At 37.4% G+C, this 17,008-nt stretch overlaps 1 non-coding gene across 1 annotated transcript; it reads right to left on the reverse strand.

The window, feature by feature from the left end:
* Positions 1-15,832: 15,832 nt before the first annotated feature.
* LOC121447702 lies at positions 15,833-15,939 on the reverse strand. The gene has a single exon (XR_005974230.1). It is a non-coding gene; the product is annotated as a U6 spliceosomal RNA (small nuclear RNA).
* Between the last annotated feature and the right edge of the window lie 1,069 nt (positions 15,940-17,008).

Genomic DNA, 17,008 nt, shown 5'->3' on the forward strand with positions numbered 1-17,008 from the left:
AATGGTGTCTTGAAATTTGCAGGCAAATAGATGAATCTAGAAAACATTATATTGAGTGAGATAACCCAGATCCAGAAAGACAAACAAATATAATATGTACTCACTCATAAGTGGCTTGTAGACATAAAGCAAAAAAAAAAAAAAAAAAAGAAAGTCTACAATTTACAACCATAGAAAACCTAGACAACAAAGAGGAGGCTAAGAGACACATACATGGATCTAGTCTGCATGGGAAGTAGAAAAAGACAAAATCTCCTGAGTATATTGGGAGTGTGGGGATCATGGGAGAGGGCAGAAGGGAATGTGGGAGGGAGGAAGGGGAGCGGGGGAAAATATAGCTCAATAAAAACAATAAAAAAGAAATATAAGTCTTAAAGAAAACACTAAGAAATATTATAGATAAAAATAAACTCAAAACATAATAGAATAAGTTAAACCAGAATTAAAAAAAAAAGTTAAAAATAAGCCACAGGAGGCCAGAAAAGTAAAGCAGAGGAACAAAATCAGAGAATAAATCATGAACACAGAACAAAGTGTCAGACTTTACTATTTTAAATATCATACTCATATTAATAATTGTACTATCTGTAAATACCTAGAATTTTTCAATAAAAAAAAAACAGAAATTGGCAGGGTGGATAACCCCTGGTTGCAGTCTATGCTGTCTATATGAAATCCCAGTTATACTCATATTCTAAACATGTTTAAAGTAGAATAGAAATGTATTATGAAAATATTAAAACAGAAAATACCCACGTCAAAAGAAATTAGACTTTAAAGAATTATCAGAAACTGAAAAGCACACTCTATAATGATAAATGGGTCAATTTACCAAAAAGATTCAATAAGACTATATGTGTCACCTATCAAGAGATCAAATAATTCTGTTCCAAGTGACCTTTCCCCAGGGCAATACCATTCCAGCTTGTCCTAAGCCCCATTGTTGGGCCTAGCTCCCAACCCCAGCAGACTTTTGCCACTGAGAACCAGATGCCACCTGTCAGAATGGGTGAGTGACCTTCCTGACAGCAGAACTGCACACCACACCCCCCTGGACTCTGTCCCTCTGAACACTTCCTGAAGCCTATACCACTCAACTAGTCCCTGGCCCCTCTGCTGGGCCCCCCCACCAACCCCAGAAAAATTCAGTCCAGCAGACCCAGAATACACCAGCCAGAACCAGTGAATGACCTGTCTACCAGCAGAACTGCACCCCTCCTTAGATTCTGTTACCACAACTGGCGAGTGACTCCTCTGCCCTGTGGTCAGCCTCCTTTCATCTAAACACCAGCACCATTGTTGTGTCCTGTTGTAGGTGGCTGCTTATTTGTTCCTGGCTGCCCAGAACCCAAATAATCACACAAAAACTATATTATTTAAATTACTGCTTGGCCAATCACTTAAGCATATTGCTAGTTAGCTCGTATATATTTGGTTAACCCATTTCTATTATTTTATATTTTACCATGAGGCTCAGGGTTTACCAGCAAGGTTCCAGTGCATCTATCCCTGGCCATAGCTACATGGCATCTCTTTGACTCCACGTTCTTTCTCCTACCATTCAGTTTTCCCTACCTAGCTCTGTTCTACACTGCTATAGGCCCAAAGAAGTTTCTTTATTAACCAATGGTAATCACAACATACAGAGGAGAATCCCATATCACCTCTGCGTTTCTGTCTAAATAAAAAGAAAGGTTTTAATTTTAACATAGTAAAATTACATATAACAAAACAGGTATCAAGCAAGAATTAGAGTTACAATATTTATATTTACTTTATTATATATCATAACTAAGGAAAACTATAACTATTTCTATTCTTCAATTCCATCAAAGACATAATAAAAAGATATAGTATTACTTAAGATATAATATTACTTAAGTAAACAAGAAGTACATTTTAAGCAACTTCCAAAACTCTAGAATTGACAGAGAAATCTTGCTGCCTGAACGGTCATCAAAAGTTCTCCTGTGTCTTTGGGGCATCTAATTTTCAGACTACAGGCCCATAGTATCCAGGAGGCTTTTCCATGAAGCAGGAAATTTGAAGATCTGTTCTGCCTTGTAATGGCAAAGTCCATCAGTTACTTTCTTCTGTGTCATGCAGAATGTCTGACAGGCTCTTTCAAGAAGCAAGTACCCCAAAATACTGTCTCAGCTAGCTCAGTCAGTGGGGCACGGGATTCTTAATCTCAGAGTTATGGGTTCGAGCCCCATGTTGGGCGCCAACTTTTTGGCAGAGGCTGCTTGTTTGTTCCCAGCTGCCCGAACTTGAAATAACCACACAGAAACTATATTATTTAAATGACTGCTTGGCCAGTCACTTAAGAATATTGCTAGCTAGCTCCTATCTCTTTAGTTAACCATTTCCATTCATCTGTGTATTGTCACATAGCTGTGGCTTACCACGTAAAGTTCCATCTGGCATCCAAGTTCCATCCAGCATCTCCAGCAGGGCTACATGGCTTCTCTGTGACTCTGCCTACTCTCTCTCTCTCTCTCTCTCTCTCTCTCTCTATATATATATATATATATATATATATATATATACATACATATATATTTCAGCCTGGCTATCTTCTGTTAAGCCATTGATCAAAAGCAGCTTCTTTATTCATTAACCAATAAAAGCAACACATATACAGAAGGACTTTCTACACCAGTGCCCAGTCTCTAATTCTGAAGGAATCCTACTGCTCTGATGTAGCCCTCACCAGTCAACAAACGGGTGAGTGACCCCTCTGTCATCTGAACTGCTTTCACTCCCTGAGTTCTGTTCCCCCAAGACCCACACTGCTGCCCAATCCTTCCCACCTCATTATACTTCCCATGGTCAACCCTTTCTCAGAACTCTGGCAGACTCTATAGCCTCAGATACAGTCCAGACCAGTTGGAAGAACAGCCATAGCAGCTCTACTGGAGACCAGGCTGGTCCCAGTTACCCCAGAAGAAGACATAGGCTTTACTGGGGACCAGGCCATATCTAGAGACCCAAGAAGACTTTGGTTTTACCAGATACCAGACCCAATCAAAGGCCCCAAAATTCCTAGCAGAGACACCCTATTGGAACTGAAGACTCACCGATCACCAGAACCCTTGACCACTTAGGCCAGAAGATGAGAGAAAACAGAAATCAAGGAACAAAACACCCATCTAACAAAGACAAACACAGGAATCAATACCTAGACCTATAATCATTTCAGAACAAAATCAATAACAGAAAAGGCAATATGCCACCACCAGAACCCTGCTACCCTATCACAAGAAGACCTGAATATTCCAATACAGCTAAAACATAAAAATAACCATTAAAATAACTTTATGAAGATTATAGAGGTTCTTAAAAAGGAAATAGAAAAGAATTTATCTAAAGAAACTGAGAAAAAGACAAGCCAAAAATGGGAAGAAATTAATAAATCTCTTAAAGAATGTCAAAAAAGTCAGGGTGAGGGGGACAAATAAACAGTTGACAGAAACAAATAAAACTGTCCAAGAGCTGAAAATGAAAATAGAACAATAAAGAAAACAAAAACTGAAATGGAAAGTCTGGGTAAGCAAACAGAACTACAGATGCAGGCATCACCAACAGAATAGAATACAAGAAATAGAAGAAAGAATCTCAGGTGTTGAAGATATGACAGAGGAAATAGTTTCGTCACTCAAAGAAAATGTTAAATCAAAAAAATTTCTAACAAAACATTCAGAAAATCTGGAAAATTATGAAAAGACCAAACCTAAAAATAATAGAAATAGAAGAATCTCCGCTCAAAGGCCCAGAAAATATAGTCAATAAAATGATAGAAGAAAAATGTCTCAACCTAAAGAAGGACATGCATATAAAGGTACACAAAGCCAGGAATCTTACAGGACACTAAATAGAACAAAAAAATACTCTCACCACATAATAATCAAAATACTAAACATACAGAATAAAAAAAGAATATTAAGAGTTGCAAAGGAAAACGGCCAAATAACAAAGGTAAGCTTATCAGAATTAGATCCAACTTCTCAGTGGAGACACTGAAAGCTAGAAGCGCCTGGAGAGACCTCTTACAGGCTCTCAAGGACCATGGATGCCAGCCAAGAGAATTAGACTCAGGAAACCTTTGATGACCATAGATGGAGTAAACAAAATGACAAAGTCAAATTTAATTAACATCTATGCACAAAACCAGGCCTACAGAAAGTATTAGAAGGAAAATTTCAATTCAAGAAAGTTAGCTACACCCATGAAAATATAGGAAATAGATAAGCCCACACCAGCAAAACCCGAAGAAGAGAAACACACACATATGCACAAACACCACCATCACCAACAAAGCAGCAACAACAATAAACAAAATAATAGAATTTAACAATCACTGGTCATTAGTATTTCTCAATATTAATGGACTCAATTTTCCAATAAAAAGATATAAACTAACAGAATGGATACCAAACAGGATTCATCCTTCTGTTGCATACAAGAAACACACCTCAACATCAAAGACAAACATTACCTCAGAATAAAGGGTTGGAAAAATACTTTCCAATCAAATGGACCTAAGAAGCAAATAGGTGTAGCTCTCCTAATATCTGAAAAAATAGACTTCACACTAAAATTAATTAAAAGAAGTAGAGAAGGACATTTCATATTCATCAAAGGACAAAGCCACCAAGGTGATGTCTCAATTTTGAACATCTACGCCCCAAATACAAGGCTATCCACATTTGTAAAAGAAACATTTAAAATGCTTCATCAAACATCTGATCCCACACATTAACAGAGAGAGATTTCAACACCCCATTCTCACCAAGGGACAGGTCATTCAGACAGAAACTAAACAGAGAAATTATAGAATTAACAGATGTTATAACTCAAATGGACCTAACAAATATCTATAGAAAATTTCACCCCAACACCAAAGAATATACTGTCTTTTCAACATTGCATAGAACCTTCTCCAAAACTGACCACTTACTTGATCACAAAGCAAGTCTTAACACATACAAAAATGCTGGAATCTTATCAGATCACCTGTATCTTATCAGATCACCATGGGTTAAAGTTGGATTTCAACAACAACACAAATTTCAAGAAGCCTACAAATTCAAGGAAACAGAGCAACTCTCAAATGAATTACTACTGGGTCAAAGAAGAAATAAAGAAAGAAATCAAAGGCTTCCTAGAATTCAATGAAAACGAACGCACAACATACCCAAACTTATGGGACACGATGAAAGAAGTGCTGAGGAAAGTTCCTAGCCCTGAGTGCATGCATAAAGAATGTGAAGAAATCTCATGCTATCAAAATAAAGCACACCAGAAATCTCTCGAATAAAAAGAAGCAAACGTACCCATGAGGAGTGGGTGGAAATAATCAAAGTAAAGGATGAAAACAATAAAATTGAAACAGAGAACAACACAAAGAATCAATGAAACAAGGAATTGATTCTTTGAGAAAATCAACAAGATGGACAAACTCTTATCCAAACTAACTAAAAGACAGAGGGAGAATATCCAAATTAACAAAATCAAAAACAAAAAGGGGGTACATAACAACAGATACCAAGGAAATCCAGACAATCACTATGTTATACTTCAAAAACATGCACTCCACAAAATTGGAAAATCTAAAAGAAATGAGCAAATTTCTTAATAGATACCAAAATTAAATCAAGATCAGATAAATAATTTAAAAAGACCTATAACCCCTAAGAAATAGAGGCAATCATTAAAAGGTTTCTAACCAATGAAAGTTCAGGGACAGATGGTTTCAGAACAGAAATCTACCAGACTTACAAAGAAAAGTTAATACTAGTACTCCTTAAATTAATCCACAAAATAGAAACAGAAGGAACCTTGCCAAATTCTTTTTATGATGCCACAGTCACCCTGATACCCAAACAACACAAAGACTCAATAAAGAAGAATTACAGATCAACTTCCCTCATTAATATTCATGTAAAGGTACTCAATAAAATACTGGCAGACCAAATCCAAAAACATATTTAAAAAAAAAAAAGGTTACCCAACATGATCAAAGGGGCTTCATCTAGAGTTGCAAATATGGTTAACATATGAAAAATCTGTCAATGTATTCTCACATGATTATTTAAATAGATGCTGGAAAAGTCATTAACAAAATCCCACACCCCTACTGGGTGATGGTAACACACACCTGTAATCCCAGCACTTAGGAGGCAGAGGCAGGAGGATCTCTTTGAGTTTTAGTCCAGCCTGGTCTACAAGAGCTAGTTCCAGGACAGGCTCCAAAGCTACAGAGAAGCCCTGTCTCAAAAAAACAAAAACCAAAAATTCAACACTTCTTCATGATAAAAATCTTGGAGAGAAGAGGGATACAAGGAATGTACCTAAATATAATAAAAACAGTATACAGAAAGCTGACAGCCAACTTCAAACTAAATAAAGATCAACTCAAAGCGATTTCACTAAAACATGAAGAAAATAGTGCTGTCTACTCTCTCTATATCTATTCAATATTGTATTCAAAGTTCTAGCTAGAGCAATAAGACAATAAGAAGAGATCAAGGGGATACAAATTGGAAAAGAGGAGTCAAAGCATTGCTATTTGCAAATGACATGGTAGTATACATAAGTGGCCCCAGAAATTCTACCAAGGAACTCCTACAGCTGATAAATACCTTTAGCGAAGTACCTAGATACAAGATTAACTAAAAAAGAAAAGAAAATCAATGACCCTCTTATATACAAACTACAAAGAAGCTGACAAAGAAACCACGGAGACAACAAGCACCCTTGACAGTTGCCACAGACAATATAAAATATTTTGGGATAACCCTAACCAAGCAAGTGAAAGACATATATGACAAGAACTGCTAGTCTTTGAAAAAAGAAATTGAAGAAGATATCAGGAATAACATATCAAAAAAAAATGGCCATCTTACCAAAAGAAATCTACAGACTTAATGCAATTCCCATCAAAATTCCAGCACAATTCTTTATAGGCCTCAAAAGAAAAAAATACTCAGCTTCATATGGAAAAACAAAAAACCCAGGATAGCTAAAACAATCCTGTATAATAAAAGAACTGCCAAAGATAACACCATATTACCATCCTTCATCTCGGGCTCTACTATAGAGTCATAGTATTAAAAAAAGTAAACAGCATGGCGTTGTCATAAAAACAGACACGTGGATCAGTGGAATTGAATAGAAAGCCTACATATAAATCACACACCTATGGACAGCTGATTTTTTGAAAAAGAAATCAAAATTATACAATGGAAAAAAAGAAAACATCTTCAACAAATGGTGCTGGCACAACTGGATGTTTGCAAGCAGGAGAAAGCAAATAGATTTGTATCCATCACCCAATACAAAATTCAAGTCCAAGTTGAACAAAGACCTCAACTTAAATCCAGTTACATTTAACCTGATAGAAGAGAAAGTGGGAAATAACCTTGAACGCAATGGCACAAGACACAGTTTCCTGCATAGAACACCAGAAACACAGACAATTAAAGTTGACAATTAATAGTGGGACATCCTGAAACTGAAAAGCTTCCATAAGGCAAAGGACACTGTCAAAATGACAAAATGGCAGCCTATAGAATGGAAAAAGAAAAAAACCCACCCCACATCTGACAGAGGGCTGATCCCTAAAATAAATAAAGAACTCAAATAAGATATCAAAATACCAAATAATTCAGCTTTAAAAAATGAGGTCCAGACCTAAACAGAGAATTCTCAGCAGACGAATCGGGGAAATGCAAATTAAAATGACTCTGAGATTCCATCTTACACCTGTCAGAATAGCTAAAATCAAAAACACTAATGACATCTCGTGCTGGAAAGGATATAGAATAGGGGTTGTCCCCTTTGGCTGACTTTTGGGAACCTATTCCTCAGACTTGCCCAGTCTTAACACAAGGGGAGGTGCTTAGTCATACTGCAACTTGATATGCTATGCTTCATGGATACCCATGGGAGGCCTGCCCCTTTCTGAACAGAAACAGAAGAAGAGGTGATGGAGGGAAGGGAAGAGAGGTGGGGAATGAATGGGAAGGGAGGAAGGCGGGAAAAATGTGGTCTGGATGTAAAAGAAATAAATAGAATAAATAGATAAAAGATTTGAAAAAAGAGACAAAACATATTCAAATACATATGATGAACTCAAAGAAATGACTCATAAATAAGAATCAATAGGGAGCAGAAGGGCAGTAACTGAATGTCAGTGATGTAACATAGCCAATGCACATTTATAACACGCAGGTAACAAGACACAGATCCTTTCACATAGATACAGAACATACACTAAGACTGATGACATCCTAGATCAAAGTCAGTTTCAAAACTCATACCACACATGGTTCCTACTGCTGGGGAATTAAGTTAGAAATCAATGGCAAAGAGATAGAAATGAAAATCTTCAAACATTTGCCAACTAAAAAGCTCCCTTCTAAATGGTCTGTGAATTATGCAGGAAATCTTATGGGAAATAAAAAGTGCATTGAACTGAATGAAATAAAATACACCATAACATAAATTAATGGAAGCCAGTAAGGGGTACTTTCAGCATTAATGTTATATATACGAAGAAAAGAGTGTAAGTAAACACTACTTTTACTAGCTTCCACTTTCAAGAACCTAGGGAAAGGATAGCAAAATGATAGATAGATAGATAGATAGATAGATAGATAGATAGATAGATAGAAAAACGACAGTCATGGTTGGGTTTTAGTTTTTGTTTTGGTTTGTTTGTTTTGGTTTGGTTTTTTGGTCATATTAACATAAGCGAGAGTTAACTAGGAAGAGGGAACATCAGCTGTGAAAAATGCCTGTATCAGATTGCCTAGAGACAAGTCTTCATTGTGGGACATTTCCTGGTTAATGTTTGATGTGGGAGGGCAGTGCCATCCCCGGCAGGTGGTCCGAGGTTGTGTAAGAAAGCAGGCTGAGCAAGCTTGGAGCCACAAGCCAGCAGGCGTGGCTTATTGCTTCGGTTCCTGCCTCAGGTTCCTGCCTTAGGTTCCTTTCCTAACTTCCTTCAGAAAGATGAAATAAATCCTTTCCTCCCCAAGCTGCTTTTTTTGTTTGTTTGTTTCATGACAGCAATAAAAACCCTAACGAGGACAACAGCATAGTGAGAGAAATCATAGTCACAGCGAAATTAGTGAAATTAAAAACAGAAGAGGAGCATGAAAGTCACTTCAATCGATTGAAAAGATGAATACAAAGTGACAAACACGAACAAAAGTGACAGAAGGCTGGCATGACACAAATGACCAAATCAAACACGGTCCCCTGGATGCTGCAGGGACTTTTCCCAGCTACAGAAGATAGTAAGAAACAAAACACCCGCACCCGTGTGAGCTTGACGACTGATATAATATCAAAGACGTGAGCCACCATACCACATGTGACCGAAAAGGACAGACAGTTTGAACAGACCCACAGCTAGCAGGGAAACTGAACCAGTAATTTCAACACTCTCAGTCCTTAGTGTAACTCTGGAAAACACCAGCACACATTTAAGGAATCAAGAGCAATTCTGTCCTGCCTCTTCCGAGAAAGCAAATGAAAAAATTCTATCGATAAAATCCACCATATAATATTACCCGAATAACCAAGCCAAAGAGAGTGGAAAGAAGAAGTAACCACAGATCAGTATGAGGGTTCATGGAAGCATGAATATCAAAAGTCGTTAAGAGAATACCAGCGAGCATGAGTCAACAATAAAGAAGAAGAAATGTATACTATGACTGCCTGTGGCCCTGAGTGGTAGTTAGTAGCTGAGGTCAACAATTAACTAAACTACCCACTGAGAAGCTCCAGATGACACTTCAACTCAAGCAAGAACTGAAGGCTAAATTATAATTTTATCCTAGCTAGTTGAGTATTGAAGGCGTTCCCCCAATAACCATACACAACCATTAAGCAAAAATGGAGACTTATCAGCTCCAGGCTTCTAAGGAAATTTCTGTCCAATCGTTAGCTAATTAAGGAGCTGAGTAGAGACTTTATTGACTGTACATAGCAAAGATATAGATTTCACAGAATTAGTTCACAACATCCAAATTCACAATAACAACTGCAGAAGGAAACAATAAGAAATGAAGGGGAAAAAAGAAACTGTTTTTCAGTTACTATGAGACTACTAGAAATACATTCTTTTCAGTTTTACACACACACACAAACACAAATATATACACATGCATAAATCACCTACAAAAATCCTATGCCTAAGAAAGAAATCTTTATAAACTATAACAGAGAAAGCTAAGATCTATACTCAAAAGACAAAGACTTTAAATAAGCTATTTTGAATATGTTCAGAAAACTAAAGGAAAATATGTGAAAATGCATAATCAGAAAGAAATAAGCAATAAGATATGCAAATTATAAAAAGCAATCAAGCAGAAATTTTGTAATTAAAAATATAAAAGCTGAGATGAAAAATTCACTAGCCCAGAATAGCAAGACAGATAGGCTAGGAAGAGCATTGCACCAGAAACCTGGGGGGACCATCGAGACTACAAACACAGAATGGCAGTCCTGGTAAGAGGGATAGAAACAGGTAGGGGGAATATCCGAAGAAATGATTTCTCAACATCCAAACAGCCCAGAATATTTCACATAGTGTGCAAGGATATTCACACCTACACACATCAGAGTCAGACTGTCAAAAGCCAGAGACAAAGAGAAGCTCATGAAAATAGAGAGAAGCTACTGATCACATACAGAGAATCCCGAATAAGATTAATAGGCGGTGTATTATCAGAAATCATAGGGGTCAGAAAGCATCAGAAAGACATTTTCAAACTTCCAAAAGAAAAATACCAGTCCACTGGGTGTTTTTGTTTTGTTTTGTTTTGTTTTTAATCTGGCAAAACTACCCTTCACAGAGAAAGGAGAAATTAAGGCATTTTTTTAAAAAATACATTACATAAAGTAAACAAAAACGTCAGATCTTTTTGCTAAAACTCATACCTTACAAGAAATATTAAAGTCATCCCTCCAACTTAATTAAAAGAGAATCAAACAGTTATTTCAGCCACAGCAAACAGAAGTGGTTATACAGATTAATAAAAGAGAGAGTGTAAGTATTTTTGCTGTATAAAATTCTTGTTCATTGTGACTTAAAAATGCAATAGCTATATAATGCAATAATTGTAAAAATCCAAGCATGGGAAAACATTGTATGAAGATGTAATTTACAAGAAAAATTTAAAAAATGAGAAATGGGAATGGAGTCATACAAAAGCAAGAAATTATATACACAGTTGATATCAGGTGGGATACGGGTGAAACTCACGCGATCATCTCAATTGATGCTAAAAGCATTCTACACTATCCTGCACCCTACACAGTAAACTGAGAATAGAAAGCTACCTCTTTAACCTTCCAAGACCACCTATAAAAAGCCACTAAGCGACCATCATCCCTGATGGTGGTAGTTCCACTGTTAACGTCAGCAAGGTGCGGGCACACATGCCCACTCCTTCCATTCAGCATTCACTAGAGGCCCAATGCAGACAATTGGCCAAGAGATCAAAACATACATATTGGAATGGAATATATAAAAAGTATATCCGTGTAGATTATATGATTTTACATAGAAAAAAATCAAAGAAGACACAGAAAAAAAAGTTAATGCATAGTTGTGTACATTTGCAAAAGTGAGACCAATGCCTTAAAACAGCGTGTTTCTATACAGTAAAAATGAACAATATGAGAAGTAATTCTAGGTATAACAGTGTTAGTGACAGCAAAATTCTCAGGAATACACTTAGCTAAAATCATTGAAAACTTGGCCTAGAGAGATGGCTCGGAAGACCCCAATAATATTCCTGGTACCCATGACAGATAGCTCACAATCACCTGTAGCTTCAGTTTCAGGGAACATAATACCTTCTGACATCCATGTCCTCATGTGTACCTGCTCACAAACATATTCTATTACTGTGCAAAGATATCATGACCACAGCAACTATTAAAAAGAAAGCATTTAATTGGGCTTGCTTTCAGTTTCAGAAATTTATTCAATTGTCACCATGTCAGGGAGCATGACATCATGGAGGCAGACACTATGCTGGAGAAGGAGCTGAAACTTCTATATGTGTATCTGTAAGCAACAGGGTAGAAAAGACTGGTCTTGCCATAGGCCCTTAAAAACCAACCCCAGTAACACCCTTCCTCCAACAAGGACACACCTCCTAATCCTTTCAAATAGTGCCACTCCCTGGTTACCAAATACTCAAATCTTTGAGCCTTTTGGCACCTGTGGTAATCTGAAAGAAAATAGCCCCCAAAGGAAATAGCACTATTAGGAGGTGTGGCCTTGTTCGAGGAAATGTGTCACTGTAGGGGCAGGCTTTGAGGTCTCTTTTGCTAAAGCTTTTCTCGGTGTGACAATCAGTCAACTTCCTGCTGCCTTCTGGTCAAAGGCAGGACTCTCAGCTCCAGCACCACATCTGCCTACACACTGTCATGCTCCCCATCATGATGATAATTGACTGAACCTCTGTAAGTGTAAGCTACCACCTCAATTAAATATTTTCTCTGTGAGAGTTTCTGTGCTTATGGTGTCTCTTCACAGAGATAGAAAATCCTCACTGAGACAGGGCCATTCTTATCCAAACCACATATGTAAACATAGACATGCAAACACATAATTAAAATATATTTTTTTTAAATGTACAAAACATATTTCACACACTGAAAATTATGTTTTGCTCAAGACTAACAGCTAACTAAATGAAATGCTTTACAAGAGAATACACTGAAGGATTTGTCATTGTTAAGACAGAGACTCCCTTAGGTTGATACATAGATTTGATGTTGCCTCTATCAGAAATTCAAATGTCTTTTTTCCAAAACTCAATGGAGCATGTTGGCTAAAGTTCACGTGGAATGTTGAAAGACTCTGGATATTAAAAACAATTCTTGAAAAAAATAAAATGAGATTTTTAAAACCCACTGGAAAATTTAGAGTAATGTATTCCTTCCTGGGACAGAGTTGATATACAGACCAATTGCTGAAATTGGAAGTCCAGAAGTGAACTCATGCATTCATGGATAACTGATTTTGATAAAGGGGCCAAAACTGTGCAAAAGGGAAAAAGACATTATTTTAACGAGTAATATAAGAGTTGGATATCGACACACAAAAGAAAAAAATTTTAACACTCCTTTTATGATAAACAAAATTTGAATTCACAGGAATCTACAGTGGTTTGGAAAAGAATGGCCCCAAAGTCGCACATATTTGAATGCCTGGTCCCCTCCCTATTGGTGGAAGTATTTGGGAAGGATCAGGAAGTATGGCCTTGTTGGAAGTAGCATGTCACTGGGGGAGGGCTTTGAGGTTTCAGAAGCCCATGGTCCTCTCCTTCTCCCTCTCCTTTTTGTAGATAAGAAGTAAACTCTTCAGCAGTTACTGCTCTAGCACCAATCCTGCTTCCCTGCCACCATGCTTCCCACCACAGTAGTAATGGACTCACCCTCTGCAATTGTAAGCCTCCAACAAACTCTTTTAAAAGTTGCCTTGGTAATGGTGTTCTTTTTATTGATTTTATTGAGCTATATATTTTTCTCTGTTCCCCTGCCTTTCCCTCCCTTCCACTTCAACCCTCTCCCATGATCCTCATGCTCCCAATTTACTTAGGAGATCTTGTCTTTTTCTACTTCCCATGTAGATTAGATCTGTGTATCTCTCTCGTAGGGTCCTCATTGTTGTCTAGGTTCTCTGGGATTGTGATTTGTAGGCTGGTTTCCTTTGTTTTATGTCTAAAAGCCACTTATAAATGAATAAATATAATATTGTCTTTCTGTGTCTCAATATGTTTTCTAGATACATCTATTTGCCTGCAAATTTCAAGATGCCATTATTTTTTCTGCTGTGTAGTACTCCATTGTACAAATGTATCATATTTTCCTTAATGATTCTTTGCTTGAGAGGCATTTAGGTTGTTTCCATGTTCTGGCTATGACAAACAATGCTGCTATGAACATAATTGAACACATGTCCTTGTGGTATGGTAGAGCATTCTTTGGTGATATACCCAAAAGTGGTATTGCTGGGTCTTGAGGAAGGTTGTTTCCTAATTTTCTGAGAAATCACCACACTGACATCCAAAGGGGCTGTACCAGTTTGCACTCCCACCAGCAATACAGGAGTGTTTCTTTTACCCCACATCTTTTCTAGCATAAGTTGTCATCAGTGTTTTTGATCTTGGCCATTCTGACTGGTGTAAATGGAATCTCAGAGTTGTTTTGATTTGCATTTCTCTGATGGCTAAGGGTGTTGAGCAATTCCTTAAGTGTCTTTCAGTTATTTTAGGTTCCTCTATTGAGAGTTCTCTGTTTAGGTCGGTGCTCTAGTTTTTTAAATTGGATTGTTTGTTCTTTTGATGACCAGTTTCTTGAGTTCTTTGTATATTTTGGAGATCAGACCTCTGTCTGATGTGGGGTTAGTGAAGATCTTTTCCCATTCTGTAGGCGGTCGTTTTGTCTTGTTCACTGTGTCCTTTGCTTTACAGAAGCTTTTCAGTTTCAGGAGGTCCCATTTGTTAACTATTTCTCTCAGTGTCTATGCTGCTGGGGTTATATTTAGAAAGTGGTCTCCTGTGCCAATGCATTCAAGTGTACTTCCCACTTTCTTTTCTATGAGGTTTAGTGTGGTTGGCTTTATGTTGAGGTCTTTGGTTCATTTAGACTTGAGTTTTGTGCATGGTGATAGATATAGATCTATTTTCATCCTTCTAAGTGTTGATATCCAATTAGGCCAGCACCATTTGTTAAATATGTTTTTTCCCATTTTATGTTTTTTGCTTCTTCATCAAAAATCATGTGTTTGTAGGTGTGTGGTTTAATATCTAGGTCTTCAATTAGGTTCCATTGGTTCTCCTGTCTGTTTTTATGCCAATATCAGACTGTTTTCAGTACTGTAGCTCTGTAGTAGAGTTTGAAGTTGGGGATTGTGATGCCTCCAGAAGTTCCTTTATTGTGCAGGATTGCTTTGGCTATCCTGGGTTTTCTGCTTTTCCATATGATGTTGAGTATTATTCTTTCGAGGTCTGTGAACAATTTTGCTGGAATTTTGATGGACATTGCACTGAATCTGTAGATTGCTTTTTGGTAAGATTGGCATTTTTACTGTTAATTCTACGTACCCAAGAGCATGGGAGGTCTTTCCATTTTCCATTTTCTGGTGTCTTCTTCAATTTTCTTCTTCAAATAGTTAAAGCTTTTATCATACAGGTCTTTCACTTGTTTGGGTAGAGTTACTCCAAGATATTTTATGTTATTTGTGGCTATTGTGAAGGGTGATGTTTCTCTAATTTATTTCTCAGCCCATTTATTATCTGTGTAAAGGAGAGCTACTAATTTTTTTGAGTTAATCTTGTATCACGCCACATAACTGAAAGTGTTTATGAGTTGTAGAAGTTTCTTGATAGAATTTTTGGGATTGCTTATGTAAACTATTATATTACCAGCAAATAGCAAGTGTTTGACTTCTTTTTCGATTTTTATCCCTTTGATCTCCTTTTGTTGTCTTATTGCTCTAGCTAGGACCTCAAGAACTATATTGAATAGATATGGAGAAAGTGGACAACCTTCTCTCATTCCTGATTTCAGTGGGATCACTGTGAGTTTCTCTCCACTTGTTTTGATGTTGACTGTTGACTTGCTGTATATTGCCTTTATTATATTTAGGTATATTCCTTGTATCCCTGCTCTCTCCAAGACCTTTATCATGAAGGGATGTGGTATTTTGTAGAAGGCTTTTCCAGCATTTAATGAGATGATCATGTGGCTTTTATTTTTTAGTTTGTTTATATGGTGGATTATATTGACAGATCTTAGTAAAACTATGAAATGCTTCATGAATTTGCGTATTATCCTTGCTCAGGAACTATGCTAATCTTCTCTGTATCATTCCAATTTTAGTATATGTGCTGCCAAAGTGAGCATGGTGATGGTGTTTTATCACATTTGAAAAGTAATGAAAATAGAATTTAGTATCAGGAATGAGGTATTTCCATGACAGGCCTAACAGCACTGTTTTAAGGAGGGGGTAGAAGACTTTGGGACTTTGGACTAGAAAAGAAGTTGAATACTGTAAATGGGGATTAGTGGACCATTCTGATAGGAGCCTGGAAGTCAATAGTACTGAGAGGAAATGGATTATGTAGGCCCAGACCCAGAGGTTTCACAAGTAAACTATATTACCAATTGAACTGGAAGCAATTCTTGTGATAGTTAGGCAAAGAATGTGGCTGCCTTTTGCCCTTGTCCTGGAAATTTGCCCCAGGCTAAATGGAAGAGTCTGGGACTAATTTCATTTGGCAGAGATTTCAAGGCAGCCTAATACTGATTCTGCATTGTAGGTTCTAGTGGTCACTCGTATGCAGGTCTACACTGAAAAAGAGCAAGCCGGGCAGAAAGAAACACAAAATGTACGCTTGAGTGCCTGCCTTGATCTCATGTCTTGGCTTCTTTGATGATGGACTACAGCAAGCAAAAGGAAACAAATCCTTTCTTCCTCAAGTTGTTTTGGTCCTGGTGTTTATCACAGCAACAGAAAACCAGACCCAGATGAACAGTCATCTTTTAATATGACTTCCAGAAGATAGGGCCTGTGAGATGGCTTAGTGGGTAAAGGTGCCTGTTACACAGCCTAACAGCCTGAGTTTGAGTCCCAGGATCCACATGGCAGAAGGAGAGAACCAACTCCCAAAAGTTGTCCTCTGACCTCTACGTAGCTGTGTTGGGTGCCTGCCACCATGCATGAACATACTCAGAATTTCATTCCAAGTTTTAGAAAGTGACACATTTTAAGAAGGGTGTCGGAAGCTGGAGCTTTGGTTGTTGAGTGAACACAAAGTGGTTTGTTCCTGAGGAAAACTGCATTATGATGGGGTAAATAATGGAGAGTAAGAAGTTATCCCTGGTCAATTCTACCCATACATGCATATCAAGAGAACTGAAAGCATGCATTTATAAAAGATTGTACACACATTATCAGCTATATTTTTATAGG

This window comes from Microtus oregoni, unplaced genomic scaffold, assembly GCF_018167655.1.
Source record: "Microtus oregoni isolate MIOR12 unplaced genomic scaffold, Mior012 000004F_ref0000308, whole genome shotgun sequence".
Taxonomy (NCBI): domain Eukaryota; kingdom Metazoa; phylum Chordata; class Mammalia; order Rodentia; family Cricetidae; genus Microtus; species Microtus oregoni.